The 25,845-nt window shown below is 46.0% G+C and overlaps 1 protein-coding gene across 1 annotated transcript in view; it reads right to left on the bottom strand.

Annotated features, from left to right (window-relative positions):
* Positions 1-8,621: 8,621 nt before the first annotated feature.
* Positions 8,622-25,845, bottom strand: part of LOC307045368 (uncharacterized protein) — a 40,419-nt gene continuing 23,195 nt past the window's right edge. The window contains exon 2 of the mRNA XM_079690990.1: positions 8,622-8,631. The gene's annotated coding sequence lies outside the window, so the exon portion shown is untranslated. The remainder of the gene's footprint in view (positions 8,632-25,845) is intronic.

Raw genomic sequence — 25,845 nt, 5'->3', positions numbered from 1 at the left:
TAATGACGGGCTGTCGGGGAATTCTTCAGCCAGGCAGAGTGGTATTGTTTACTGAGGTTAACATTTTCTCCTCCTTTCTTTTCTGACTTAAATGTGGAGTACTCAGCAGCACAAAGGACCAAAAGAGTGAAATATTGCCTGTTTGTCCAGATGAATTCCAGGCACCTGGTGAAGCACAAACACACACACGCTCACTGTACAAGAATGCGTCCACTGAACACAAGCGCTGTTATATCTCCCACTCGAATACTCTCGCTCCCTCTTTCTTTCCCTAACTCACACTTACTGTACTTTAGTGGCCTGGAAGCATGCCAGCCAAGCCCACTGTATTTCTCTACTGTGCACATATTACATGTGGAGGCCCACTCTTTGTGGTTTACGGTACTGTGCTAAATTGCCCTCACTGTCAAAACCAACACATTTATATTCCCTTTTTTAAGGTTTTTTGCACACATACATGTTTAGCAAGTAAGACGTTAGGAATAGTTGAACATTGTGCATGAGTTAAAAGCAAAAAAACAACAAAGGTCAAATTAAAAGCAGAAAATGATTCCCAAAACCTTCCACTTGCTTTTCCAAGCAGTATTATCAAACTGTCAAAAAGAAAACAAGATCCCTTTCCATTTTCTGACTAGCTTGAAACAAATAAAATGTGCAATGGAGTTAATAAGAAACTTGATTGTCATAATTTTTTTAGGAACTAAAAGATCAATCTACTTGTTCATATATCATTAGCAGCATTGCAACGCTAGCACTGCTGTCCAAAGAAGGAAATTGCAAGTATATTGGTGCTACTGTATGATAAAGGTAGTTTTAATAAGTAGTATTTATGTTTCACTGAGCTAGCTTAGCCAAGCTTTTGCCTGCTTGTCAACAGAGCTCTTTTGACGGGTACATATTCCACAATTATTGTTCTGATGGCTGAATGTAGCTTATGTATCTGTTGTGTTAGGTTACAAAGCAATTTTGTTGGGTTTCCTGCTCTCTCTGGTAAGCAGTGTATATATCAAAAGAGTTTATTGTGTAATGGAGATTGTTGCCCAGTTGCAGACCAAAATTGCATAGTTAAATAATTGAGTGGTGCAAGGATGACATATTTTTGTAGCCCGACCTGGAAGTTAACAGCAAGAGTTCCCTCTACAAATACTGTATATTGCAGAAAAATAAACAATATGTTTATGGTACTTTGATACTCAACAACCACTGTTTTTAATTCACATAACTTCTTCAGATATTCACCAGTGGGGTATGAATAAGGATAGATTCCACTTATCAACACCACTTGTTTCATTGTTGCCCCGAACCTGTTTTTCAGGTCTCAGGCTCGAAAATGACATTCCCAGAACAAATGACCATATCTTCCCTTCTAAAAAGGGTTAAATTAATAATATTTTTTCTCAAAGCAAGGTAATACCTGTGAGTTGGATGTAGAAGAGTCAGAATCAATATAGATGTTTTTATTTTAAAGTAAATTCAGATTGAACACAGTAAAAAAATGTAAATTATTGTGTCCGTCCAAAAAGAAAATATTACTTATAGTGAAAACCCAGTGGCGAACCATCAGGGCCTTCAAGGTATTCAGAGAATACCCTGGAACACTCAGATAAAACAAACAAAAAATTGATTTAATTATATAAATAAAATGTAATAAAATGTATATAAAATGAATAAATGAGAATCGTATCTGTGTTGTTGATCTGTAATATTACAGTGTTACGTTGATTTGTTTGTCCCTCTCGGACCATGCACTACGCATTTCAGTGGTTTTGTGTTAGAAAAGAAAGCAACCAATCAGATCTTTTTCTGGGTCTCTGGGTAGAATATCCTTCAACCAAGGTATTCTACATCCTTGATAGAATGCCCTGGCCGTTGCACTGAATGAGAGCATACGTTTGGACTGACAGTTTGATCAACTAATCATATATTGATTTGTAGCCAATCGGCATATTCTTTCAGAGTTTCCCTCGGTTCCAGGGTACTCTAGATAGGCTCGGTAGTTAACTGGCTCGAGACAGAGGATCTAGATCAGGGGTGTCCAAACTTTTTTCACTGAGGGCCACATACAGAAAAATATGCGAAAGGTTGGGCCACTCACTAAAGTTAAGGTATATCGCCTCACCTCTAGTGTATTAACAGTAATAAAAATCAATCAATCAAATGTAGGTAAATCATTCTTGATAATTTATTATACTTAAAGAAAAAACTTTATACATCACATCTTTCTATGTATGGGTATTCATTTATCTATTTTCAAATAAAATCAATCAAATGTAGGTAAATTATTCTTGATAATTTATTATACTTAAAGAAAAAACTTTATACATCACATCTTTCTATGTATGGGTTTTAATTTTTTTTACAAAAAGGGTTGGCAGCTCATTCTCAAAACTGCAGCCTCAGATTGCTTCTTTGTCAGGATGGGGACCCCCTTCACAGCCCTGTATAAAGAGGGAAAAATAAAAGGACAAGGGAAAGGGTGGGCTTTATTTAACCTAGTTATGCAAATAATTTATTGCGGTTGTTAACAAATCAGCTAACGTTTTTTAGAAAAAGGTTATCAACTTTAATTGACTGAATTTATTAAGTAATTGGGCTTTTGAACACATGAATACTGTGCAATATATTTTAACTCACCTACAATGGGAACAGCGTTGCACTTAATGGGAGCAGTGATGCTGCGCTCTGGACTGAAGGATGGCTGGCAGGTCAGGAGTAAGTTTGGTGGTTGAGATGCGAAGGACATCACCGAGATGGCTGTCGGTCATTTTGGTTCTCAATCTGCTTTTGTTCAGAGTTAACAGAGAAAATGTTTGCTCGCATATGTATGTTGTGCCAAACAGACTCGTCATTCTTTTTGCGTGGCGTCGCATCAGAGGAAACTTGGCCTTTTCCAAGCTCTGGTAGAAGTCGGGTAGGGAGAGGAGCTGATGTTGATTCTTCAGAGAATCATCACACTGCATTTCGATGAGTTCTAATTGCAGACTCTCTTCCACTTCTTCTGCATCCATCAGGAAGGGAGTTGAGAACAGCTTGATTTCTTTCTCAATGACAGAAAAATCTTGGAAGCGCTGATTGAATTCTGTCATAAGAGTTGTGATCACAGACACATATTTCCCTTTTTTAGCAGAGAGGTCGGCCTTTGGATGAGCATATTTGATTTCGGACAGCGTAGGGAAGTGCGCAAGGTTGAAGTTGCGTAGTTGTGTCTCAAAAAGACGAAGCTTCGCACAGAATGCTTTCATGTGTGCATAAAGTTGTGGTACAAGCTGGTCTTTGCCTTGTAGGCTCTTGTTCAGTGAGTTAAGATGACCAGTAAGATCAACTAGAAAGGCCAGGTCTGCCAACCATAGAGGATCACTCAGTTCATGAAGAGGTCGGTCCTTCTCTTTCAAAAACTGGTCAATTTCTGATCTCAGGGAATAAAACCGCTTAAGCACGGAGCCGCGACTAAGCCAGCGCACATCACAATGATAGAGTACGTCCCCGTATTCAGCATCGACATCAGATAGGAAAGCTTGAAATTCTCTGTGGTAGAGCCCTCGTGCTCGAATTATGTTGACAGTTTTCACAACTGTGGTCATCACATCGCCAAGCTGGACTGTCTTGGCACAGAGAGCTTCTTGGTGGATGATAGGCCTACAGTGCAATTTTACAGCCTCGCCTCCACTCTCTCGCACCTTGGCGCACACCATAGATGCCATTCCTTTGCGCTCGCCTGTCATAGCGGGAGCCCCGTCCGTTGCAACTCCACACAGCTTGTCCCATTTAAGTTGCATCTTGTTAATTGCACCTGACACGGCTTCAAAAATGTCCTTACCCGTTGTTGTGCCCTTTAGACTCCGAAGATCAAGCAGCTCCTCCGTAATGCAAAAGTTATCGTCAACTCCCCGCAAAAAAATTAACAGTTGTGCGGTGTCTGTGGCATCTGTGCTTTCATCACATGCAATCGAGTAAAAATCAAAAGCACAAGCTTTATGTGACACTTGATTTTGTATGTTAGCTGACAAGTCTTCGATTCGCCGCACAATTGTGTTTCTGGACATGCTCACGTTGTTGAATTCCTGCATCTTTTCCGGGCACATTATTCCAGCGACTTTAATGAGGCACTGTTTAACGAAGTCACCGTCTGAGAAAGCTTTCCCGTGGCGCGCTATGAGTTGAGCTACCTCATAGCTAGCTATTGTAGCATTTTCTTGTGTTTTGTTAGCACGGTAAAAGTACTGTTGTTGAGCCTGCAGGTTAGCTATCATTTGCTTGACTTTCTCCTCTCGCTCAGCAGCAGTGTAGGACGTGAAGGTCGGATGCTTGGTTTCGTAGTGTCGTCGTACATTGTACTCTTTCATCACTGCAACCGTTTCATTGCAAATCAAACAGACACATTTCCCCCTGACTTCTTTGAAGAAATATTCATTTTCCCACTGTGTTTGACATTTTCTGCATTCACTTGCTATCTTGCGTTTCTTTGGTTCTGCCATTTTGTCGTCACGGATTTTTTTATTTGAAACTTTTTTTTGTGGAGAAGCTGCATTAGGACTGCAGCTAGTGAGTAGCTCCACCTACTGGTCAAACTAAGAACTACAATAAAGTCAAGTGCAAGTTTCATGTGTGGGCCACATTCTATTCTATTTTTATAATTTGCTGCGGGCCAATAACAAATGGATCCCGGGCCGCAGTTGGCCCGCGGGCCGTACTTTGGACACCCCTGATCTAGATGAATGCAACAAAGCAATTCATGCCGTTTTATTGTTTTTAACAAGGGGGGGGGGGGTCCAGTTGTGATAGACACGGTTCGCCACTGAACCACCCTTGAATGATGGGATAGTAGACTAAAAGCTTTAGGAATCCAAACTACAACATATAATAAGTACCCTGTATCAATATTGATGCAAAACAAGTGAAATTTGACCTTTTTAGAGAGATTTAGCAAAAGAAAACCACTTCTGGGGTCATTTGGGTGGATTTGACCTATCTCTGGCCCCCCTTGCTCGATTTTGCTGATTGACATCTCTTTCTAACCGTCAGAGCCAATGGAATCAAGGGGAACTCCCACATACTCCTTATTTGGTAATGTGTGTGTGGGAGACTGACGCATAGCCAAAACCGGAAGCGGCGATAACTCTTAGCCATTAGCGGCTAACTTTTACTCTTGGATTTTTACATAAAAATTGAATTATGGATTATAAATAAATTGTTCCAAATCCACAGAAACATTAACAACCTATGGATTAACCGATTCAGCCGCGTTTTTTCTCGTTTTAATGCCATTGAACAAGTCTTTTGATCAGATTGACAGCTACGGTGAGACGATCTCCCGTAAAAGCTCCGTAAACGTGTTGTGATGTCTGTGTTTGCTTCCCCTGTCAAGAGTTCGGATCACTCAGTGATATACCTAATTCATCTGTGGAACCTCACCTTTAATCGGATGTATGTGCAGCTACGATAAGCAATACGGGTATCTTTTATCTTGAGTTCTGTGCCAAAGTGCGTTAGCATTTTTCGCTCAGGGGTCATTTAGATGCTTCTTATGAGACTTGTGTTTTGTTTTGGTAAAAATGGTTGGTATCGTCAGTTAGCTGAGATTATTCCCGTTAATCTGGTATAACACATTCATAGGTTATTAACACTAGAACCGCCAACGGGGTCAATTTGACCCAGAGCTGTTTTTTATTGTATGTAACTTTTTTTCAATAACATATTAAAGTCTCCCAGTCCTTGACTTTTCCTGACAGTGTGTTATGTAGCACCCTATGTTGTTAAAAATTGTCAATATGAAGTCAGATTGAAGAAATCGCCCAAAAAATGGCCATTTATACCTATTTTTGCCAAACGGGTCATATTGACTCCACCCCTTTTCGCGCTATTGATTTTGCGTGTAAACAAATATGACGTGTTGGTATAGCAACGCCTTTTGTCTACTGCAGTTCCTTATAGATTGAGAGATAGATTGATAGCGACAGTCTGTTGTGAAGGAGTGCGCTCCCGCTCACGGGAGACTGCTCGCGCTGCGCTCCTCAGCAAACAGCTGTTTGCTTTTCACCCAACAACGACAACTGCCTCACGAAACCCTATGTTGTACCGTTAATAAACGAAACAATTTAACAAAATTGCTTGTCAAAATACAAATACCACAGGACAATTTTTCTTTTTAAAGCAATACTTTTACTTTGAAAATCAATGCATTCTAATGCTGGGGCAATTTGACCCCGGTGGCAGTTTTTAGGTATACAAAATCTCTGGCGGTTCTAGTGTTAAGATGCCCTGAGACACAGTGTCGTGAAAAAAAAGCCCCCGCCGAGGGGGGCTTTGGGGCTTAACAGGTTAAGGCGGACTTGTGTTTGTGTAATGACATTTAGTTGTCTGTCTCATTTAGTGGCCTATTAGCATCAGCTGTTTATAACACAGGAGTTTAGGAAATTCTCCATTGGGGTTATTTACTGACATATTTTATGTCGAATAACTAATCAGGAAAATATCTCTAGACTTTGTTAATCACAGACCTTATTCCGGGAAATCTAACACTTCTGTCTGTATCAGTGTCTGAAGGCTCTGATTGACGGCCAGCCTTGGCTCCGGAAAGGACAAGATAAGCAGGCCCAGATGGGGCCGGTATGATGTGTCTGCCCGCATGATTTAGACCTGAGCCCGGGACAGTGCAGGGGGACCAGCGCAGAGCTTCTGACCCCACCCCATGTCAAATACATACCACATGGGAGAGGTGTATCAGCATTTGATCTGCCCCGTTGGGGAATAAGAACATCCAGACGCTGAGTTGTGTTTGCCTGTCCTCAGCCTCTGTGGGACCCAGTGTGAGGTTGGGATTTTTACTGTGATGGACAAAATATATGGCAGCTCATTATGCGGCAGAGGAAACCCAATGTGTTGATCTTGGACTTCAGTCTTATCATTTTACAATTCTTTCTATGTATGACCCTGCTGACTGGTCGCACTAAGGAGGTTGCGTTACATTGTGCTGCAGAAAAATAGAGCAAGTGGAAAAATGGAGCAGCACAGAAGATGAATGATGGGCCAGTATAGTAGCAGATGTTATCATGTAAGAATAAGCATTTCTGTCTGACCCGGATGAATGGAAGGTTAGTCTAATAATAACCATTCACTATTATGCAATCAATTATAATGGATAATAAGTCAGTGACAATATTGATCGTGAGATAGAAGATTTGATCCATTACAGCTCCCATTGAAACATATTGGAGGGTATTAGCACAAAACAAAAGCTTTAAATAAAAACATAATAAAATAAGAGCGCATTTCACAAACTGCATCTCTCAAACTTTACTCCAGACTTATTAATGCACTCAGTAAACTACAGAGATACGCCACATTTCATATAAGTCGTTGCATAAAATAAATGCAAAAATGTAGCATGCTAAAATAGTCACAATTACAATGCAAAAACGCTGATGATGATTAGCAGGTATTTGCAGTAGTGTAAAGTAACTAAGTGCATTTACTGTGTGCAGTGATGATAAATTATTGTAGGCCGATCAGGAAGTAAGCGTAATCTCCATATATTAACACCACTTTGTGATTTTTGCAGCTTATATTGAATATGTTTACTTCATGAGATAATAACACCAGGTAATTTGTGGGTTAAGTAATCAGCGTCCTCTCTCTGATCTTCTCCACAAGCGCTTTGTGTCCGAGCTATCAAATGTCCTTCCTTCCAGATGATCAGCTCTTTTGTTGCCACTCAGCGCCTCTGCCTTTTGCACATGCTCAGTTTCACCGCGCACGCTCGGTGTCTCAGTGCTTCTGTACACGCTGGCTGGCTCTGAATACAATAAAGCCTGAGGTATTCGTCTAGCCCCCGCTCTGACACATAGAGTTTCTGAGGCCCTCATTACAGGCCCACGACACAATCCTTTCTGTGATCATTTCTATGTTTGAGCTGAGAAATGTGTCGTGTGTGCCGTGTATTGATGTTGCAAAAAGTGAAGGGTCATTTAGTGAAGCTGAGCAGAGGCTCAGAGGAATGCCAGGGTCAGTGGACGTCACTTAGACAGAGTAGCTGAGGGGGTGTCAAGTTAAATACCTGCAGAGTTCTCCCCTTCAGTGGACAGGTTTGGACAGGCCGCACTGTGTAACCACTGGCAGCTTTTAAACCACAGGGTCAGCTTACTAACGGCATATTAGAGTACTTGAGAAATTGCTTCAGGCAGCTTTTTTCCATTATACCTTCTAATCTTTAAGGGGATGTCAATTACTTGTTCTTTGTTTGTGTCTGTATATTTCTCCTGAATTCTCCAAAAGTTATTGTTTAATAATGACTCATTTAAACATAGAATTTCAGAAAGCACAAAGGATCATTTTAATGTAAATAATCAACTGGGAACATTTCATGGTCATTTCTATTATATGTATTCCCTATTCAAATGAAGTGTTTCGCAAAGTGTATGGAATTCTACAAAACATATCCTTAAAAGCCTATTGACCTTTTTTTTCTTTACAAACTCTTCGCCGGAAATCGCACCGTCAGTAGCACTTAGACATTCCACAAGTCTAATCAGCATTCTAAAAGGAGAAAGAATAGAGGATGTGTAAATAAATCAAAACAATCAAACAGTTTTAGTATATACTTTTATGTTCTAAAAAACCACGATTATTGATGCTCTATTTTATTTTAAAAATATTCTACTCTTTCTTCTTGTACTATTTTTATTTTATTTTTGTATTTGTTTTATTGTTTCATGTCGTATATAACTGTGTTGCAATGTTGGAGGAGCTTGGGACTCAATGAATTGCCATTTCTACACTGGAGCTACTGTGCATATGACAATAAAGCCTTTGAATCGTGAATGAATTCTGAATGTTGAAGCTAATGCGTATTAACGGCAAAACAGCATAAGAGAAAATACAGATTTAGTGTGAAACTGTTTAACGCAACTGGTCTAGTTTGCTCAAGGTGAATACCTCGTGAAGATTACTGGTGGAAAAGACAACAACTCCCATAATCCGATGCTATCCACGAGTCTCTCTGACTTAGAAGTTTCCCAAAAATCAAAATGTCCAATAAGGAATAGATATGTATGTAAAGAGTTGTTGGCACTTAACATGTCATTTTGTTACAGTTCCAGTATGTGGCATTGGTCAGCTGACAGAAGGCTTTAGCAAAACAAAAAAAGGGTAAAAAAAAGAAACGCCAAAGACAGATTAATGGGATCCATTTAGGAGTTCCTGCTGAGTTACTTTCACTGTTTAAGATAATTACATTCTCAAATTAAATCAGTTTGGATCAAAAGCGCAGCAGATGGTGTCACGGTTTGTGAAACAAGCAGGACCCAAGTGCAGATACAAACTGAAACTTCCTTTATTTCAAGGCTATGATATATATATATATATATAGACAAACAAAACAGAACACTCACCGCAGAACTAGTCAGGGAACAAGACAAACCGACCAAGACAGACAGACAACCCAGAACTTAAATACACACAAGACTCAATCACACAACAAGACACAGGTGAGGAGGGAGGAGAAAACACAGGGGCCCAGGTGAACATAATCAGACAATTAGACACACCAGGGAAACTAATGACAAGAGGAAAACACAGGGGAAAAGGACCCGACAATAACCCAATGGAAAACATGACATGGAAAATAGCAAAAACACCCAAACCTACAAAACTATAAACGTGACATAACATGAGAATCGTGACATAACCCCCCCCTCAAGGGACGGATTCCAGACGTCCCAAAAAAACAAAAATCCAGCAGGGTGGGTGGAGGGGGTCTGGAGGACGGGTCTCGGGCGAACGGCCCGGGGGCAAGGCAGAGTTCAAAAAAGGGGAATTCGGGCGGACGGCCCGGGGGCAAGGCAGAGTTCAAAAAGGGGAATTCGGGCGGACGGCCCGGGGGCAAGGCAGAATCCATTGAGGGAATCTCGGGCGGACGGCCAGGGGGCAAGGCAGAGTCCGAGGAGGGGTGAAGACCCGACAGCTCCGGAGGCCGGTCAGGAGCCGGTGTCGGCAAGATCCCCCATGGAAGAGGACACAGGACCGGCAGGACCCCCGGCAGGAGAGCAGTCGGCGGAATCCCAAACGCGACAGGACATGGAGTTGGCAGGACCCCCAGCGGAAAAGCAGTCGGCGGGACCTCCAACGTGGCAAGACATGGAGTTGGCAGGACCCCCGGCAGAAGAGCAGTCTGCGGGACCTTCAACGGCTCAGGACATGGGGTTGGCAGGACCCCCGGCAGAAGAGTAGTCTGCGGGACCTCCAACGGGACCAGACATGGAGTTGGCAGGACCCCCGGCAGAAGAGTAGTCTGCGGGACCTCCAACGGCACAGGACATGGGGTTGGCAGGACCCTCGGCAGAAGAGCAGTCTGCGGGACCTCCAACGGCTCAGGACATGGGGTTGGCAGGACCCCCGGCAGAAGAGTAGTCTGCGGGACCTCCAACGGCTCAGGACATGGGGTTGGCAGGACCCCCGGCAGAAGACTAGTCTGCGGGACCTCCAACGTGACAAGACATGGAGTTGGCGTCGGGCGGACAGCCATCAGGACACGGGGAGCTGGCGTCGGACGGACAGCCATCAGGACACGGGGAGCTGGAGTCGGACGAGCAGCCATCAGGACACGGGGAGCTGGCGTCGGACGGACAGCCATCAGGACACGGAGAGCTGGCGTCGGACGGACAGCCATCAGGACACGGGGAGCTGGCGTCGGACGGACAGCCAACCGGAGACGAGGTGCTGGAGTCGGCCGGTATGCTGACAGGACATGGGGAGCTGGCGTCGGACGGACAGCCAACAGGAGACGAGGTGCTGGAGTCGGCCGGTACGCCGACAGGACTCGAGGAGCTGGCGTCGGCCGATGAGTCAGCAGGTGACGAGGAGCCGGAGTCGGGACCATGGTTACTGGAGCCGGCACTGAAGCCGGGGCCATGGCTGTAAGGTCCGGTTCTGAAGCCGGAAACATTGCTGTAAGGTTCGGTTCTGGAGCTGGAAACATAGCTGTGTGGGCCGGCACTGGAGACAGAAACATGGCTGTAAGGTCCGGTTCTGGAGCCGGAAACATGGCTGTAAGGTCCGGTTCTGGAGCCGGAAACATGGCTGTAAGGTCCGGTTCTGGAGCCGGAAACATGGCTGTAAGGTCCGGTTCTGGAGCCGGAAACATGGCTGTAAGGTCCGGTTCTGGAGCCGGAACCATGGCTCTTGGGGCTTGAGCTGCCTGCTTGGCCTTGCGACTCCTCCTCTTAGCAGCCGCCTGAATACTCCGTGGACCTCCATAAGCCAGACGAGTTCCAGAATATGACTCCTGGACAGGAGCAGGAACTGGGGCAGAAGCACGGGCTGACTGCAGACGGAAACCACCGAGGCGTATGGTGCCAGGTTGGGAATTGGGAGGCCGGGAGCTAGCATGCCTGGGGCTAGCAGGCCGGGAATCACACACAGGGAGGATCTTTGAAATCCAGCCAGGTAAGAACTTCACCATACCTGGTTTCTCCCTAGCCATCTGGCGCGCCTCCGACAATACAGCCTCGCGCTGCTGAACTCCGGGTGCTCTCTTCCATCTATCCGAGCAGTTAGCCAAAAAAAAGGAAACATTTAATAATTCCGACTCGAACGGATCTGCTGGGCCCATTTTTTGGTCGGTTCGTACTGTCACGGTTTGTGAAACAAGCAGGACCCAAGTGCAGATACAAACTGAAACTTCCTTTATTTCAAGGCTATGATATATATATATATATAGACAAACAAAACAGAACACTCACCGCAGAACTAGTCAGGGAACAAGACAAACCGACCAAGACAGACAGACAACCCAGAACTTAAATACACACAAGACTCAATCACACAACAAGACACAGGTGAGGAGGGAGGAGAAAACACAGGGGCCCAGGTGAACATAATCAGACAATTAGACACACCAGGGAAACTAATGACAAGAGGAAAACACAGGGGAAAAGGACCCGACAATAACCCAATGGAAAACATGACATGGAAAATAGCAAAAACACCCAAACCTACAAAACTATAAACGTGACATAACATGAGAATCGTGACAGATGGTGTCTGCGTATCTTCGTAAGTCTTTGCTCAAATCTTCTCGGGCCTGCCCTTCATCCCGTGCACATGCGCTGTTTTGAAACCAATCATATGTTGTACTTTGAGATGCGTGCCATACATAAAGCTTCCACTAAAATGACCAATAATGCCCAACAATCCTCAGGAATGCGTTTCTTGTTTCAAATTACACAATTAAGTAATTTGATAAGAAGCATGAATACAATCAGCTTAATCAAAGTGTTTTAATTCAGCAGCTGGAACCCTCCAACGCTCCTAATGAACTGAGCGTTTGGAGATAATCTTACCAGATGTTACAAAAAAGGAAACCACACATTCTTGTATCAAAAGAAGAAAGCAGAGCAGCCAACACACTCATCCTGATAATGTACACTGCTGGAAAACACCCGTGAAGATCATACATATAGGCTTTAACACTAAACATGAAATCAAAGGCATTACTTTCTTTCAGTGATGAAGGACTCTTCTTCTTCTCTGGTAGCAGCAAACACAATTCAAAGTGTCAGCTACCAACGTTTTCATTTTCTTTGGAATGTTATTTACTGACCAAACAGATTAGACTTTCATAAACCAAACTGGACACGTGGATTCCCTGGAGGGACACCCAAGTACGCACAGAGAAAAACAGGAAGTAATCATTCGATCAGACTGGAGGTAAGCATGGGTTTCAGTTCAGAGTTCATTCCCCTCCCAAATGTGTCATGCAATATGTGATATATACTCCAGGCTCAAAAATAGAACTGAGGAGTCATTCACCCAGCAGTCACTTTTATCACGCGGAATGAATATTTTTCCTCCTCTTCATGTGACCTGTGGGATTAGCAGAGATCATTAGTCTGAGTTGTTGCTCCATAATTGCATCCAAACACTACAAATTATCTCCTCACTTACCACTGCTGGGTGCATTCTCCAAATTCCATCATGGTGGGGCATGTTCTCCAAGCCTGAAATGCATTACCGATAATAAAACACACGCTTCCAGGGGCTAAGAATAAATCAATGATCTGCTGAGGAAACAGTAAGTACAATACAGCGTGTCCCTGGAGTTATCTACTGTCAATATCTCCATCAGTGAGGCGTCCATGACTGGTCTCTTATCCTCCTCCCAGCCAATTCTGTGAACACAGCTCAGGTTCAGGCCTCCAGCTGGCCTCAGCTTGACTCTTGCTGGTATCCTGCTCTATTCCCCCCTCATGGTATGGGCGAAGGCATCCTGCCAATTCACACGAACATAAAAGCTCTTTTGGTGGTGAACGGAGCAGGATGTGAGCTGGTGGAAATGGACGACCACAAGTTGATTGCGAGAGGGTGGCCCGTGGCAAAGCTTCTGGAATACCAGTGGGAAGACCCACTCCTTACCAAGTGATGAGGCTCTGGATCTCTTTCCAAGGATGTAAGCCAGACATCGACACAATAGGATGTGGTAAGATGGTCTAGTTGTAGAAGAGAGAGTGAGTCTCTGCAAGGCCGAGGGAAAATCCCCCTCGGATAATCTGACATTATCGTCAATCTGAGATGCATTCCAGGAGTTGTTTTGGGATGAAGTTTTATGTAAGGTTTACATCTTTATAGGAACATGCTTCAATTTGCTGCAATCATTTGTGGTTTATGGTTTGAGGCACAGTAATGATAGCATGCAGTGATAGTAATGAGTGAGAGAAGTTTTCCATGTTAACAACATTAAAGAGTCGTGCCCCTACTCGAAATGCACCATGACTGTAACTGCACTGCACTCTGGTATTTTGATGCCGTCGTTGTCTATGCCTTATTTGTGATGATTTGTCCCAGTTTTTGACTGTTTAAAGCATGTTGTAACCGCAACATTGGTATTTTATAGATGGTATGGTGCATCTATTAGCAAGCAGATACCTATTTAGTGGTGCAGGGATGATGTATTTTTTAGGCCGACACAGATAACATCTCATCACAAATTGGAAGTACGACTTGGTTTGTTTTAGCCCCCTCGCGATTTAAGCTCTGTTTTGGTCTGCACCAATTCCTGAGTGAAATATCTGGCTCTTTAGCCTCGGTAATGAAGATCTATGTTTTCCAGCTACTCGTTAACTTATTCATTGTGCGGTTAGGGGAATGTTCCAGTTGTTTATAAGAGCTGCTTTTACCTGCTGCAGTTTGGCTGTGAGTTGAAGAGGGTGGTGGGACTAAACAAAACATTACTTTTGATTATTCATTAATAGCTATTAAGAACTTTCACATCGCATAATTTGCGTCAATTTCAATAAGAAAATCTTGATAAGTGCGCTCTTTAATTAGCTAAAAATGTCACAAGAGAAAAGCTCTTGTCCTTTGAAATGTAACAGTTGTAAATATGCAGTGGTGTTTAGTGTTAAATATTTCTTTATAAATAATCTCTAGTATAATCACACAAATTCTGTGTTTTGTATTCAATAATTCTGTGTTCTTTATTTATTAATTGTTCAATACCTGACTAGGTCTGAATCAGTGGGCGGAACCTCCAGAATGTATTCACTGTACTCAGGAGATTATATTTGTGGTGACTTCCCCCCTTCATATTGTGTCCCTCACGTTTCCTCTTCCCTTTTTGGTGAATGCTCCACTTGAGAGGAGTCAGTGTGAGGGATAACTCATTTAATAGCTACTGATGATTCGTTGTATTGTTGTCAGTGAATAAACGGAGATCGTCTCGATGGTATGCTGGCTCGGGTCTGAACCATCATCAACACAATACAACGCAGACACTGCTTAGCGACACCGGTTACAAAAATACAACAGTGAATTGGAGAATGAAACCCTTTTTATTTTGTCACACACGTACGTGCACACAGTACAGTGAAATGAGCCCTCAGCATTTAACCCATCCTAGCAGTAGGAGCATTGGGTAGCCATTGTACAGCAATGGTGGGGGGTTCGGTGCCTTGCTCAAGGGCACCTCGGCAGTGACCAAGAGGTGAACTGGCACCACTCCAGCCATCCACACTGGTCAGATCAGGACGTGAACCCTTCGGTTCAAAGACCAAGTATAGAGACTGAGCCACTGCTGCAAAAAACAGCTACATTTCATAGTTCTAATGATATTAAGAACTACTGAACAGAGTAAGTTGCATTGCTGATACATGCAAACATTTACAAATATTGACCTGTGCATACTCTTGAACTCCACCTTTCACCTCAAGCTGGGTTTGTTAAGAAAACAATTTTTTTTGGGGCAAAAGTAGGAACAGAAGCCGAGGTGCTACCCTCTGCCGTGTGTGGTCTACTGTAATTCACTATGGTGCACACACACAAAAAAACATTTTGGGATGTAGCCACAGAGCCAGACAGTGTTTATACTACCCACGATCCCCTCCTCCCACTCCGCTCTGCTCCTCGCCTGCACTCAGAACAGTGGACAGTGCCCTCAGGATCCGTCCCTCCCTGTGAGCTGCCTGTAGGGCTCAGAACATTGTGAAATGTTTACTGTCAGGGGTGAAATACATGTGCGCACGAGGACCTGCAGTGTAACCCTGAGAGGAAGCTTTGATAAGAACGTAAATGGAGCCATTATGAGGCTGTCAACATGCAGCAGCAGGTCTCCAACCGTTACAATGTATATTGAACTTGTGTGCTGAACATTTTGTTCATGACGATGTTGTTATGAAAATGTTCCAGAAATATCTCTGAAACCCCCCCTTAAAGTCTCGGAGACGAATGTTGTTACATACATCTTTATTATTTTTCGTATAAAAATCAGTCTAATCTAACCTTATATAATAGTAGCATATATTAAAAACACACTATCATTCGCCAAATAGAGTGGTCCAGTGAAGAGGTTTTTTGTTAGATACCGCGTTTTTATGACAAGTAGACGACTCGAACATTCACCAATGGTTCATTTACTGCCATATTCTATGTTCTAGAACACAACTTAAAAGATCTCTTAAGCTTGTGTCAATCACAGTCTTCATTTCAGGCATCTAACAAAAAATGCGTTTAAAAAAACCGCTGAGTTCCAGATGTTGTAAAATGCTAAGTCCTTTCTGGGTTTAGGACTCATTCCTGCACCACTCTATAGCTGCACTGAAAAGCCTTCCAGATGTTCTTCCATAGAGCATTGTTGATGAGTCATATTCACAAGAATCGATAGACGTCATTGAGTAATTTTACAAATCACATATTCCAGTGACTTATTGAAATCAGTAAACATCTACTCACATCTATTTTTTATCCAACTGACAAAATGACAAATGACAATGACAAAATGTAATTACAAGACATCAGGGCAAAACGTCTGTTCATTTTATGAATGAAAACAGTTAAGCCCCTGTCACACTGTCCCGGAATTGACACTCGATGGACACACGATAAAGTAAATGTTCTAATTCAGCTCTGATCGTAGCAACATCGGGCCATTCGTGAGGTCATCTTAAGCCATCGTATGACCGCCGGTGGAGTTTGTCAGGCTCCGGCAGCAACTTCGTGAGCGGCAACTTCGTAAGGCACTCGTGAGGGCATCTTGTCAAATCTTGTCATCTTTGTGTTATCATCGGTGCCATCGGGCATTCACCCTCACTCTGATCGGGGCCTTACGAAGGGCAAAATTGACAAACAAATTCAAATCGAAAATGAACCTTCGCAAGGTCCTTCGGCAATTTTTTGGCATGCCAAAGATTTTGCAACCGCTCACGAAGTTGCTGCCGGAGCCTGAAAAACTCCACCGGCGGTCATACGTAGGCTTAAGATGCCCTCACGAATGGCCCGATGTTGCTACGATCAGAGCCGAATTTGAACATTTTCTTTATCGTGTGTCCATCTGGTTGTTAATTGCACAACAAAATCATGTAAACATATTATGTAAATGACCTAATTTGTGTTCTGTGAAACTGAAAAGGATATAATATATTATTTTGAAGGCAAGTTGACAGGAAGTTGTTGTTGCTATGGAAACAACATGACGGTGAAAACGTAATATCTTCTACATATAAAGACGGAGAAAGTAAAGAACAAAGTCGGAAAATATCAGTACAGTATCATAGTACTTTAACATAATTGTTTGTGTTACTTTTGTTGCAGTTGTATGTCTTAAATGTAATGTAAATGTTGCCTTCGTGTGTGGTTCGGGGCCATCTTCGTGCGAAATTCACAATTTGATATTCGTGTGTCCATCGGGTGTACATTTCGGGACAGTGTGACAGGGGCTTTAGGGCTCAGACCCTTGAAATCCATTATTTTCAATGCAGGGAGAAAAAGGCGGAAGCTTCCCCAAGTCACATTAGTCAACATCATAGCCAACCCCAAGTCTGATTGGCTAAAAAAACATAAATGCCTAAACAGAGAAGTAGAATATATCTGGAAATTAATTAAAATAGACAGTGCAGGCTAAAACAGACGACTTATTATAAGCCTGATTTAGTATGCTCAAATTACCATAAAATTGTGGAGAAGTCAAAATGTTCACATAATGAATATAATCATAGCATGCAAAGTTGAGAAGCAGAAGGCTTTTTAAAAGAAAATGAACTGTATAGCGCTGATTTGTGTTTATGTTATATTCCTCACTCACTTCCCCCAGACAGCAAGTGATAATGATGTAGCTTACTCCATAATGGGTGTGAAAACCTGCATAGCAGAAGCCCCTCTCTGCATGTTACCTAATCAGTTTCAACATGGAACAAAGTGGTAAATGTGTCAGGAGCTGAGCATGCTTCTCTGAATTCAGTTTTTCTCAGATGACTTACTCTGGTAGACAAGGACAGGCTTGTTTACCTGACCTGGGATCAGTATATGGTGTGTCAGATGGACAGAAGTAACCTCAGTGGAACAGTTTAGACAGGACATCTAAGAAAGCTCTCCTTGTGTAAACGCCAAGGGCACAGGCCAAAGCAGACAGAGGAAAATACATGTAAGCCCTGAACTGGATACAAAAGCAACTAATTTCTGCAATAACACAACCCAATAGAAAATTGTGTTGGCAAAACAAAAATAAGATGACATGAATGTTCCTGGCAAATAATACTGTGCTCAACAGAAAACACCGTACAGTGGATGTTAATGCTGGCTTCTCAAGTTCGGTGAAGAAAGAAATGGGTGAAACGCTTCAAAACACTGTACAAGTCGGTTCAACAAGGAAGAGGACAAAACCACAAGGCAAATAACATAACATTGGCTGGGTGTGAAGTTTTGGAAAGCTAATGTTTTAACTTGTTGCCCAGCAATTGTCAGAAATAGCTATTTAGACTTATAAATGACTAATAATCCATTCATAATTATAATAATAATAATCATGACTTTTGTTTTTAAAGCTACCCACTGACTAGCTATCATGTGAAAACTCTCTGGCTTCTTAAAAATAGTAATGCATCAGACCAATTAATGATGATCAGCATGAAACTACCACAGACCGGAGTAAAAAGTAATCTTTGTAAAAGGTTGTCCACAAGGCTTAATTGATCTATAAAGCAAAGATGTTCTAACTTTTCCTGTTTTGCTCGTTAAGGCATTGACACTATTTGCACAGTGCATGTTATTGTAGCGACCCGGATAGGATGCTGAGGGTGTCACTCAGGCATCCCCCGTCTCTCTGCCAATCACGGAGCGACACAGTGATGCTGGTATACGTGTGGGTCCGTGATTGGGGGAGCAGACGGGGGAGGGCGGGGAAGTTGTGACGTAGTTGGGGTTATAAAGGTGTGTGTGGGAGAGCTAGGAGAGTGTGTAAGGTGTAAACCCCAAGCGATATCTGTATCTGTGAGCATCAAAGTGAAGATGAGTTATTAAAGCCTAATAACTGGAAGCCTGTTTCCGACTCCATCTGTGAACGTTACATTGGTGTCAGAAGTGACTTTTCGAACGGAGGACGTCTATCCGGGACGGGAGTTCGTAACTGCGTGACGGAGCTAGCCGGTAAGCTAGCGGAGATGGAAGAGTTCAGCAAGATGGGGGTGAAGCAGGAAAGTAGGGATGGAGAGGAAGACGGAGCATGCGGGTGGTTGAAGGACATGAGCGGGGAGTTCGTGAAGGTACGGGAGGCGAGAGAGAGCCTGAGGGAGGCGGCAGTGAGGATGGCTAGAGACGCGGGAATGTCGCCATCTTTAGCTGCGTTTCGCGCCAAAACGGAGCGGGATGTAAACAGCAATGGCGGCGCCCATCAACCGGTAGCAGCCGCCGCATCCGTGAAGACACCCAAGTACTCGGGTAAGGCTGACTGGGAGGCTGTCCATGCCTAATTTGAACTGCTTGCACATGCCGGAGGGTGGTCAGTAGAGACCAAAGCACTACAGCTAGCTTTGTGCCTCACAGATGAGGCTCTTTCATGTCTGCTGCTGCTTAGCCCGGAGGACAGACTCAGCTACGAGGCGTTAGCAGGGGCTCTGAAGAGGCGGTTTGGACAGTTTTTTCCGCCAGAGCTGCTCCGAAATGAACTGAGCAACCGCTGTAGGCAGTCTGGGGAGACGCTGCGGGAGCTGGCTAATGTAGTGGAGAGCCTGACGCGGCAGGCGTATGTGCACATGCCGCCCGGAGTGCAGAGTGAGCTGGCCTGGGATCAGTTCATCCGGACTCTCCTCCCTGTGGACTTGAGGGTCGAAGTGTAGCTGCAGCATCCACAGTCCTTGCAGGCAGCCTTGGAGATGGATGTGGAGAGAGAGGATGTGTGGAGGGGAGCTGCGAGGAGCAACGGAGGGCCGGTAACACAGGCTACGAGGAGCTGCAGAGAGGAGCTGCTTGGACCTATTTTGTTCACCCTATATATGCTTCCGTTAGGCAATATTATAAGGAATCATTCTGTAGACTTTCATTGTTATGCGGATGATACTCAACTATATTTATCAATCAAGCCTGATGAAATTAATCATCTAAATAAAATTCAAGACTGCCTCAAGGACTTAAAAACGTGGATGACCTTAAATTTTTTGATGTTAAACACGAGCAAAACTGAAGTTATTGTACTTGGCCCGAAGAATCTACGAAACAAATTATCTAAAGATATATTAACTATGGATGGCATTAATTTGGCCTCCAGTGAGACTGTAAGGAATCTTGGTGTTATATTTGATCAGGATTTATCCTTTAACGCCCACATAAAATCAATTTCAAGGACCGCCTACTTCCATCTACGTAACATTGCAAAAATCAGGCATATCTTGCCTCAAAACGATGCAGAGAAACTAGTCCATGCATTTGTTACTTCAAGGCTGGATTATTGTAACTCCTTATTATCAGGGTGTACCAAGAAGTCAGTCAAGTCGCTTCAGCTGATTCAAAATGCTGCAGCTCGTGTACTAACCAGAGTTAGGAAAAGGGACCACATTACTCCTGTTCTGGCTGCCTTACACTGGCTCCCTATAGAACACAGGATAGAATTTAAAATTCTTCTTCTCGCCTACAAAGCCCTTAATGGGCAGGCGCCATCTTACCTTAAAGAACTCATTATACCCTATTGTCCTACTAGGGCATTGCGTTCCAAGAATGCAGGGTTGTTGGTTGTTCCTAGAGTCTCTAAAAGTACAATGGGAGCCAGAGCCTTTTCTTATCAAGCTCCACTTTTGTGGAATCAGCTTCCAGTTTGTGTTCGGACGGCAGACACCCTATCCGTTTTTAAGAGTGCGCTTAAGACCTTCCTTTTTGATAAAGCTTATAGTTAGGGCTGATTAGATTCAGCCCCTTGTTTTGCTGATATAGGCTTAGTTTGTCGGGGGACATCTTACTTCTTCCTTCTCTCTGTCTATACCTGTGTACTCTCATGTTCCGATTAACCCAGCTTCCCCAAATTTCTTTCTTTTTGGTGTCTATATACGCCGGGATCCGGAGTCATGGATGATCCTGCGGTCCTGTGTCATGGATTGCGAGTCCTGGATCTTGAGTCGTGGCTGCGGTCCTGGATCATAAGTCCTGGATGGATATCCTCGTGGATTCATCTTCTTATTATACACACATGCATTTCAAAACATTTGGACTACCTATGTTGCAAATGTATTATCTTTTCAATTTACACACGGCATCTATTGCACGTCTGTCCGTCCTGGGAGAGGGATCCCTCCTCTGTTGCTCTCTCTGAGGTTTCTCCCATTTTTCCCTTTAAACTGTGGGGTTTTCTCTGGAAGTTTTTCCTTGTACGATGTGAGGGTCTAAGGACAGAGGGTGTCGTATTGTCATACTGATATTCTGTACAAACTGTGAAGTCCACTGAGACAAATGTAACATTTGTGATATTGGGCTATATAAATAAACATTGATTGATTGATTGATTGAGGAGGAGAAGGTGGACATGGGTTACCGAGATGACGGAAATGATAAGGGCTGTTTCTTTTTAGCCAGCACGCAGACCAAGTACCAGGGTCTGCTGGGGTTGTGGTCAGCCGGGACATTTGGCCAGAGACTGCCCCAAGGCACGCCGGACCCAGGGAAACGACGGGGGGTCCGCATAAAGGGGAAGATGCGGAGCCCAGCCTAAAAACTCCTCAACCAAACCACCGTTCTATTGTCATCAACACCGACATCAGAGGAAGAAGCCTGGCAGCTCAGCCGTGGGAACCAGACGCGACGCATTTCTGAAGAAGATGACAGCACCGGCTTGGAGCCTGTTGTTGCGGTGGGCCGCGCGGGTGGTGGAGAGTCCTGCTACGTCCCTGTCGCTGTGGAAGGGGTGCCCTGCGCTGCACTGGTGGACACAGGCTCTACAGTAACCCTAGTGAGACCGGATGTGTTGCCCAGTGGGACTATGTTGGAGCTGACAGCGGTGCGTCTCCGCAACGTCACGGGAGAGCTGGCGCCGATGAAAGGAAGAGGCACGCTGACTGTGTCGGTGGGGGGAGTTGAAGTGCAGCACCCCGTGTGGATAGCGGAGGTGCAGGACCCGCGTATTCTGGGTCTGGACTTTTTGAAGGCGTCTGGCTGCCATCTGGATTTTCTAGCCGGAACAGTGAGTTTCCATGGGGGGCCGGTGATCACTATGACCCGTATCCACGTCCCGGCTGAACCTGCGGGGAGACCCCTGACACCCACTGTGAGTACGAAGAAAATCCTTCCTCCTGTCCCGTATCCATGGCGACGCCCACTCAGGACAATGCTGCACCGGTCACCCCGGACGGTGCCAACCGATCACGGCCCCCCCTCAGTTACCCCAGACTGGGGTGGAAGAGGCTCTGCCTGCAGTATTGGAGGCTTGGCGGAAGAACTGTGGCGGCCTAAATCCAGAGCAGCAAGAGCAGTTGTGGCAGCTGCTGCTAGAATTCCAGGGCAGTTTCGCCATGAAAGAGGAGGAGGTGGGCCGAACGCACCTGGTAGAACACGAGATTGATACGGGGGACGCGCGTCCCATCAAGTGTCGCCCGCGCCGACTTCCCCTAGCTCGTCAGCAGGCTTGCGACGAGGCAGTGCAGAGCATGCTGCAGGCAGACATCATCGAGCCCTCCGACAGCCCGTGTCGTTCCGGGAGTCATGGTTCCGAAGAAGACCGGTGGCTGGCGGCTGTGCCCAGACTACAGACCGGTGAACGGGGTCACTAAGAAGGATTCATACCCCCTGCCTCGCATCGATGAGTCCCTGGACCTGGTTGCCGGGTCATTGTGTTTCTCTTCCTTGGACCTCCGCAGTGGGTATTACCAAGTTCCTCTGGCCCCAGAGGCTAGGCCAAAAACGGCTTTCTGTACCGGTCGGGGACTATGGCAGTTCAAGGTCCTCAGTTTTGGGCTTTGCAATGCCCCGGCCACGTTTGAGCGGTTGATGGACAGGGTGCTGTCACAGATTCCCCGTCAGCAGTGCGTGGTTTACCTGGACGACATCCTGGCGCATGGCAGCTCGTTTAAGGCCGCCCTGGGAGCTCTGCGAGTGGTGCTGGAAAGGATCAGAGCCGCTGGGTTGAAGCTACATCCAGATAAGTGCCATTTCCTGCAGAGAAAGGTCACTTTCCTGGGCCACAAAGTGGGGGGTGAGGGCATCGGCACCCTGCCTGAGAAAGTGCAGGCGGTCACGGGCTGGCCAAACCCTCGCAACCAGAAACAGCTGAAGAGTTTCCTGGGCCTGGCTTCGTACTACAGGAAGTTTGTACAGGGTTTTGCTTGCACGGCTGCACCCCTGTTCCAGCTGCTGCAGAAGGACAGGGATTTCCTGTGGTCGGAGCAATGTCAAACAGCGTTTGACAGCCTGAGGCGGGCCTTGAGTGAGTCCCCGGTTCTCGCCCCAGCCAACCCCCGTCTGCCGTTCACCCTGGACACAGATGCTAGCGAGGTGGTGGTAGGTGGAGTGCTCTCCCAGACTACATCAGAGGGGGAGCGGGTGGTGGCATACTTCAGCCGGGCGTTCAACAAAGCAGAGCGACGTTACTGTGTCACTCGCAGGGAACTTTTGGCAGTGGTGCTGTCCATCAGGCACTTTAAATACTACCTGTGTGGCCAGGCGTTCACGGTGAGGACGGATCACTCTGCATTAGAGTGGCTCATGACGTTCAAAGAGCCCGAAGGGCAGGTCGCCAGGTGGATAGAAGAGCTCCAAGAGTTCGACTTCAGGGTCGAGCACCGGGCTGGGGTGCGTCACACTAATGCGGAAGCCCTCTCCCGCCGCCCGTGTGCCGCCGGCGGCTGCCACTACTGCGAGAGGAGAGAGACTCAGGAAAAGGAACTGCTGGAGGAGGGTGTCGCCTGTGCGGCCGCGAGGCCAGTGGAAGAGGTTGTCTGCCAGGAGCTCCGGACAGTGGACGGGGCAGAGTGGAAGCAACAGCAGGAGCTGGACGCCATGCTACAGCCTGTTCTGCAGTGGGTCGAGTCGCAGCAGCGGCCACCGTGGGAAGAAGTGGCCGGGCTCTCTAAAGCGACCAAGGGACTGTGGTCTCAGTTTGAGGCTCTACGCTTGTGTCAGGGCGTACTACAGCAGGCGTGGAAGGAGCCAGCAACAGGGGAAAAGAGGTGGCAAGTGGTGGTCCGAAGGGGTCTGCAAGAGGCCGTACTCAAGGCCATGCATGGAACCGCAGGTTCTGGGCACTTTGGCGTCACCAAGACGCTCCGGCGCCTTCGTCAGGGCTGCTACTGGGGGAAGTGTCGGAGGGATGTAGAGGACTTCTGTCACCGCTGTGACCCGTGTACGGCTAGGAAGGGCCATCCTGGTCGTTCCCATGCTCCACTACAACAGTTTCCCGTTGGGGCCCCGATGGAGAGAGTAGCGGTGGATGTGGTGGGTCCTCTACCCTTGTCAAGCCGGGGTAACCGCTACGTGCTAACGGCCATAGACTATTTCACAAAATGGCCAGAAGCGTATGCCCTCCCTGATCAAGAAGCAGAGACAGTCACCGATGCCTTGCTGGCCGGCATGTTCAGCCGGTTTGGAGTACCGGAGACCCTGCACAGCGACCAGGGGAGACATTTCGAGTCCTGGGTGTTTGCCTCCATGTGCACACAACTGGGCATGCACAAAACTCGCACCTCCCCCTTGCGACCTCAGAGCGACGGACTAGTTGAGAGGTTCCATCGCACCATGGTACAACAGCTGGCCATTCTCACGTCTCAGCATCAGCGCGACTGGGACAAGCATCTGCCCCTGGTGCTCATGGCATGTCGCTCGGCAGTACAGGAGTCCTCAGCCTGTTCTCCGGCCCTCCTCATGTTGGGGAGAGCGCTTCGCACCCCGGCTGTTTTGGCATTCGGTCTGCCACCAGACTCCCTGGACACGCCTCCAGGGCCAGAGTACGCCAGGAGACTTCAGGACCGCCTGGATTCCGCTCACGCCTTTGCCCGCGATCAGCAGAAAAGTGCTGGGGTGAGACAGAAGCGGAACTATGACATCCGGACAAGAGGGCAGCATTTCCGGGCTGGGGAGCTGGCTTGGGTCTACAGCCCACAGCGCAAGAAAGGCCGGTGCCCAAAACTGGAAAGCCAGTGGGTTGGCCCGTGCAGAGTACTGGAGAGGGTGGGGGAAGTGGTCTACAGGGTGCAGCTGCCAGCCAAGGGGAGAAAGGTGGTTCTCCACAGAGACAGGTTGGCTCCGTACAGAGGAGTCACTTCCCCACAGGGAAACCCCACAGCTGGCCCTTCGACATCCTCACTCAGGTCCCCCGGCGAGAGGAGCAGCAGTGCCTCAGCAGGAACTGAGTGCAACCCCATTTTCTTTCCCCTTTCCCCGCCTGGGCCGGAACCGGCCATCCCCGGCCTCCTGCCGAGAAGGCAGTCAAGACCCCCGGGTCATTTCAGAGACTTTGTGTGAGTAAAGTATTTTTGGTAAGACCCCTTGTTTATCGTAGAGGGCAAGAATGCGCCCTGAGCTCACTGGAAGGGATAGTAGTCCACCCAGACCTTCCTAGCCAAAGTTCAGTGTGTTGTAGTGTTTGTGCTGAGTGTTGTTTGTTCCTCGTGGGCGAGGAACTTAGTAGTTGGGGGGGGTAGTGTAGCGACCCGGATAGGATGCTGAGGGTGTCACTCAAGCATCCCCCGTCTCTCTGCCAATCACGGAGCGACACAGTGATGCTGGTATACGTGTGGGTCCGTGATTGGGGGAGCAGACGGGGGAGGGCGGGGAAGTTGTGACGTAGTTGGGGTTATAAAGGTGTGTGTGGGAGAGCTAGGAGAGTGTGTAAGGTGTAAACCTCAAGCGATATCTGTATCTGTGAGCATCAAAGTAAAGATGAGTTATTAAAGCCTAATAACTGGAAGCCTGTTTCTGACTCCATCTATGAACGTTACATTATACTTATGTACTTTTTCCCATTGCCCATTTTGGCACTGAAGCTGCATTTACACCAAACCGGTGATGTTGTGTTTCTATGAAGAGAGCGATCCTGTCTGACTAGGCCAGGGGTCTGCAACCTTTTTGACCAAAAGAGCCATTTTGCTCCTTTTTCCCCAAAATGTTTTTGTC

This window comes from Notothenia rossii (genome assembly GCF_949606895.1).
Source record: "Notothenia rossii genome assembly, chromosome: 6".
Lineage (NCBI taxonomy): Eukaryota > Metazoa > Chordata > Actinopteri > Perciformes > Nototheniidae > Notothenia > Notothenia rossii.
Note: the sequence above shows the minus strand (reverse complement) of the source record. Positions and strands in the feature narration are given on the sequence as shown.